The 5,558-nt window shown below is 49.9% G+C and overlaps 1 non-coding gene across 1 annotated transcript; it reads right to left on the reverse strand.

The window, feature by feature from the left end:
* Positions 1-3,814: 3,814 nt before the first annotated feature.
* TRNAG-GCC (transfer RNA glycine (anticodon GCC)) lies at positions 3,815-3,886 on the reverse strand. The gene has a single exon. It is a non-coding gene; the product is annotated as a tRNA-Gly (tRNA).
* Positions 3,887-5,558: the final 1,672 nt, after the last annotated feature.

Here is a 5,558-nt window from a genome sequence, read left to right on the forward strand (position 1 = left end):
GGCTAGAATACAGGGCCAGGATCAGGAAATCATCGATCCAGTCCCAGCTTTCCTGCTCACAAACCTCTTTTTGCCACAGGATTTAGCTGGATTTAGAGAGAGCTGGCAGGACAGTAGTACCAGCAGAGCTCCTCAGAGCAAACCCTTCCAGGGAAAAGGTGGTTTATATTGACACAACTGTGTTTTTACCAGCCTAGTTTAAAACAGCTTTCTGAACAGAATGAAATTCAGAGGACTTCCTTGCTGGATAACCTTGTCAGACTATGGCCTCTGCTAGCTGGGGAGGGAGGGAGCAAACAGAGTTCATACTCCCAAGTTCATACATCCAAGAAATGTAGCTGTGCAGGAAAACTTGTGCAGCATAAACTTAGCTTCAGTTCATCAGTGTATGAAAAGACATTTCCTGGATGTCTTGAGGTCCTTGGGCTGAAGATGTGCAACAAGGGTAAAGCACTGCTAGTGGATAAAGCAATACTGACTTAAAACCCACCTCTCACTACTTTACCGTTCTCCACATCTTTGAAAGAATGTATCAAAGCAGGAGAAACGATTAAACATAATGCAGACCCCCACCCCCCACCCAGCAGTTAAGGAGAGGGGGTTTCAGAGAAATCTAGGAGCTTTGAACACCAGAATCTGTTAAGGATAAAGACAAACCATTAAAATGCACTAGAGCTTTCCCACTAAAGTGAAGGCATTGGGAGCAGGAGATTAATAGGTCGCCAGCTGTGCAAGTGTGATAAGGCAAGCAAGGCCCCAGACGCCTTCAGTCGCGAGTGGATTGAGACCCCAGCAGGGACACTTGGCAAAGCAGCACAGAAGCCACACGGGGAAAATGCGCTGGGCACCCTGGGCAAACACTCCCTGGCGCTGGCTTGCGGCAGCAGGAACAGCACTGTAAAAGAGGCAGCAAAATATTTGCCCCAGAAGAGGAGGAAAAGGTCCAAAAGATTTTTAGGGGCTGTAAGTATGCATTTTAAAACATTGCTGTTGTCCTCAGAAACTTATCATTGAAAATGAACAGGCAAAATCAGCCGACTTCTCCCTAAAGGCTGGTTGGTTGTTCGCTTCACTTGATTTCACATCGCTGTGCTGGCAGGAACGCTGCCTGCCGGTACTGCTGCCTTCCAGAGGCAGCCAGGAACGTACAAAACAGCCCAAAACACGGCTGGGATAATTACCCCATCTAGGCTGATTTAGTACCAAGTAGGACTCCAGGGAGAGGCAGAATGCAGAAGTCTAGGGCTTTCTGCAAGGTGATGTTCCCTCCCTTTCCCAGAACTCCTGCACCTTGGGAAAGCAGCCTGTCCCAATTACTTCCCTCGGCTTTTGCTTTGCTTCCCAGATTTATTGTCTTCATTAAGGCTAATTAATGGAGCAGTGGGTGAGGCACACATTTCTTGGATGGACTTTTTTTGTTCCTAGTAGTTTTCATTGTGCTGGGTTTTTGTTGTTGTTGTTGTTGTTATTTTGGAGGGGGTGCTTCTAAACTGTTTTGGTGATGGAAGAAAAAAATCTTTCCTATCAGAGGCAGTGCAGATAAGACTCATCAAGGACAATAATAATTAGAGAAAGGTCATAAGCAGGTTCCACCTCCTTGCTGGGGTCTAATCTTGCAGCTCCACCCTGGGTGTGATGGGTCCTCACTGTGCCTCAGCCGGGAGTGTCCTGGAGCCAGCAGAGGTGCAAATATTCCCACCACGCAGGAGGTGGGCAGGTGTGAGCAAGAGGTGAGAAGAGGAGAACAAAAGGCTGAGATAAATGCAGCTGAAGGCTCAGAGCCTGGATCTGGCCAGCCAACACACCCCACACTTCACCCCTAAGTCCTGCAGGGCCTCAGGGTGGCTGCTGATCTGAGCAAGGCACCATGCCCAGCTGTGGGCTCAGCCACATCCTGGCCACATGCCACACCGCCAGCGCTGGCGAGGCACCACAGCTCCCCATGTCCTTGTCGTCTGCAGTAAACCCACACAGGGGATGGGCAAGCCTCTAGAGGGCTTTTAAAAATGGATCTGGGCAATTGCTGTGGAAAAACCATGGGAATTCTATTAAAAAGTCCCAATCGTGACTTTTCAGATATCAAAATACCAATACTGCTTATCACAGAATCCCAGAATGGTTCAGGTTGGAAGGGACCTCTGGAGATCATCTAGTCCAACCTCTCTGCTCAGCAAGGTCACCTAGACCATGATAGACAGGGTTGCACCCAGGCAGGCTTTGAATATCTCCAGAGAAGGAGACTCCACAACCTCTCTGGGCAACCTGTGCCAGTGCTCTGTCACTCTCACAGGGAAGAGAGGAAATAAGTTCTTCCTCATATTCAGGTGGCAGTTTGTGCCCATTTCCTCTTGTCCTGTCACATGGCACCACTGGAAAGAGTCCAGCTGCATCCTCTTGACACCCTCCCATAAGGTACTTACACACACTGATAAGATCCCCTCTCAGTCTTCTCTTCCCCAGGCTGAAGAGGCCCAGCTCTCCAAGCCATTCCTCAGAGGGCAGGTGCTCCAGCCCTCTGATCATCTTTGTAGCCCTACGCTGGACTCTCTCCAGTAGCTCCATGTCTCTCTTGTCCTGGGGAGCCCAGAACTGGACACAGGACTCGAGATGAGGCCTCTCCAGGGCTGAGTAGAGAGGCAGGATCACCTCCCTCCACCTGCTGGCAACACTCTTCCCAATGCACCCCAGGAGACCATTGGTCTTCCTGGCCACAAGGGCACATTGCTGGCTCATGGTCAACTTGTCATCCACCAGCACTCCCAGGTCCTTCTCTGCAGAGCTGCTCTCCAGAAGGTCAGCCCCGACCCAGCTTGTATTAATGCCCGGGGTTATTCCTCCCTAGGTGCAGGACTCTGCACTTGACCTTGTTGAACCTCAGGAGGTTCCTCTCTGCCCAGCTCTCCAGCCTGTCCAGGTCTCTCTGAATGGCAGCACAGCCCTCAGCTGTATCAGCCACTCCTCCCAGCTTGGTATCATCTCCAAACTTGCTGAGGAGGCACTCTGTCCCCTCATCCAGGTCACTGATGAAGAAGTTGAACAGGATGGGACCCAGTACTGAGCCCTGGGGGACGCCACTAGCCACAGGCCTCCAACTAGACTCCACACCACTGATGACGACCCTCTGAGCTCTGCCTTCCAGCCAGTTCTCAATCCACCTCACTCTCTACTCATCTCACCCACACTTCCTGAGCTTATCTGAGAGGATGTTATGGGAGACAGTGTCAAATTCCTTGCTGAAGTCAAGGTACACAACGTCCACTGTTCTTCCCTCATCTACCCAACCAGTCGTTCTATCACAGAAGGCTATCAGATTGGTTAAGCAGGATTTCTCCTTGGTGAATCCATGCTGCCTACTCCTGATCACCTTCTTTTCCTCCATATGTCTGGAGATGACATCCAGAACGAGCTGTTCCATCACCTTTCCAGGGATGGGGGTGAGGCTGACCGGCCTATAGTTGCCTGGGTCCTCCTTCTTGCCCTTTTTGAAGACTGGAGTGACATTGGCTTTCTTCCAGTCCTCAGGCACCTCTCCAGTTCTCCACAACCTCTCAAAGATGATGGAGAGTGTCCTAGCAACAACATCTGCCAGCTCCCTCAGTATCCGTGGGTGCATCCCATCTGGGCCCACAGATTTGTGGATATCTCTAACCCTATCCTCTTCAACCAAAGGAAAGTCTTCCTTTCTTCAGAGTTTCTCCCTTGTCTCCAGGCTACAGGATTCCTGAGGGCTGCCCTTAGCAGTGCAGACTGAAGCAAAGAAGGCATTTAGTAACTCTGCCTTCTCTATATCCTCCGTCACCAGGGCTAAAGCTGCTGCATTAGACTGGGAATTGAACCCAGGCCTGCCGCGTGGCAGGCAAGAATTCTACCACTGAACCACCAATGCCAGCATGTCAAAATTACAAAATGTAATTGTAGATAAGTGCATTTCTGCATGAAACTCTTGGATAAAGCCTTAGTTTAAAAATGTGGATTCTCTCTGTTTGCTGTCACTGACACTGTGGTGATGAGCATGATAGAAGAGCAGAGCCAGTTAATGCAGACATGGAGACACTGAGCAGAGAAGAATCATGATGCTGATCTGCTTTTTATTTACAAATTACACGTGTACATTTAAAATGTGGACTCAAGAGTCTCTAGTAAGGCAATAGTGTACAACGCGGAGGACACAGGTTCCCGTGTAAGCCCATGAAAGTCCCTAAGAGTCATGTGAGATGCGAGCCTGACCCTGTCCCCAAGGCCAGACTTGCCCACCCCAGGGTCCATTTGCTGAGCCTAAGGTCCACTGCTGTGCTTAACGATCCCCACAGCAGCTATTTCTTGATCCTCCAGAAGAGGAGAGCTGCACACAGCCTGCCTGCTGGGAACAACCCACGCCAGCTCCCAAAACATGCCTGGGCACTGGCAGCGAGAATATTTGTTGATCTGGGACAAAACCATGAAAGGACAACACAAAGCATTAGTACTGGCAAGAGCTTGGGCCTGTGCCCTGCCTCTGTTTTGTTTATTCATGTGCTACTATTATCTATAGGCTTATAGATAGGGAGCCTGTGCTTAAGGTCCATAAAGCACCTGTGAGGAAAAAATCCAAAGCATTTCATCTGCTTTTATAAAAAGCATCCCCTACATCCAGCCGCAACGTCCTCCCCGGCGCTGCTGCGGCTGTGCTCCGCGGTGGGTGGGCAGCTGGGGAGCCCTCACCGCCCTGCGTTTCTCCTGACCGGTAGTGTCTCGCCGTTCCCCCCGGGCCGCCTGCTGCATCTGCCTGCTGGTTGCCACGTTACTCACTTTTCAAAGCACAACTAGTTTTTGTACAGTGCTTGCCCAGTGAGTGCCGGCTGTCGTGCATCACTGCCATCCGAGCAGATGCGGCTGCTAATAAGAATAATAATATGACCTGGTTTAAGACCGGTCTGCCTCGCAGGAATATAATGATCCCAGTGGCCAACTTGCCAAAGGGAACAAAGAAATGATTATAGGTTCAAGGGAAAAAAAATGAAAAGAAAACTAAAATGAAACAAAGAACCATTGACAAGAGGCACAAATTAGTTGGGTCTTAAGTGTCGTTCTCCATCTGATAAAACAAAAATGTCCAGAGCAACGATTAAGAAAAAGGCCTGACGGATGAAATATCACTGCTCAGCCCAAGGTAGTGGCTATACAGAGAGCTCTTGTTTTGTGCTTTAGGTTATCTTAGTTCTGTGTTAATGCAGAGCTGGTTGCATGCTTAAGTGTGTGCAATGCAGTTTTAGGAGATGGCTTTTGCCTAGCATACGCCCCAGGAAGACGGAGGAGAAGCAAAATAACGAAGTGAGTGCAGAGGAAGTGGTAACGTACCTGTGAAATACAGCTAGGAATGAGATCTTGAAAAGGACTCAGAGCTGGAGGTACTCCATGGTGCAAAGGTAGCGAAAGTTGCACTGGACAAAACCAATGAAACAGGAAAGGCAAGCCATGGAGCATGCCGTTCTGGGGCTGCTCCAGGTGCCCAGGTCGTGGCTGACTCACGAGCCACCGGCACAGAGCAAACGGGTGGACAGCCTCCGTGAAAGGACTGT

Source organism: Rhea pennata, chromosome 3 (assembly GCF_028389875.1).
Source record: "Rhea pennata isolate bPtePen1 chromosome 3, bPtePen1.pri, whole genome shotgun sequence".
Classification (NCBI taxonomy): domain Eukaryota; kingdom Metazoa; phylum Chordata; class Aves; order Rheiformes; family Rheidae; genus Rhea; species Rhea pennata.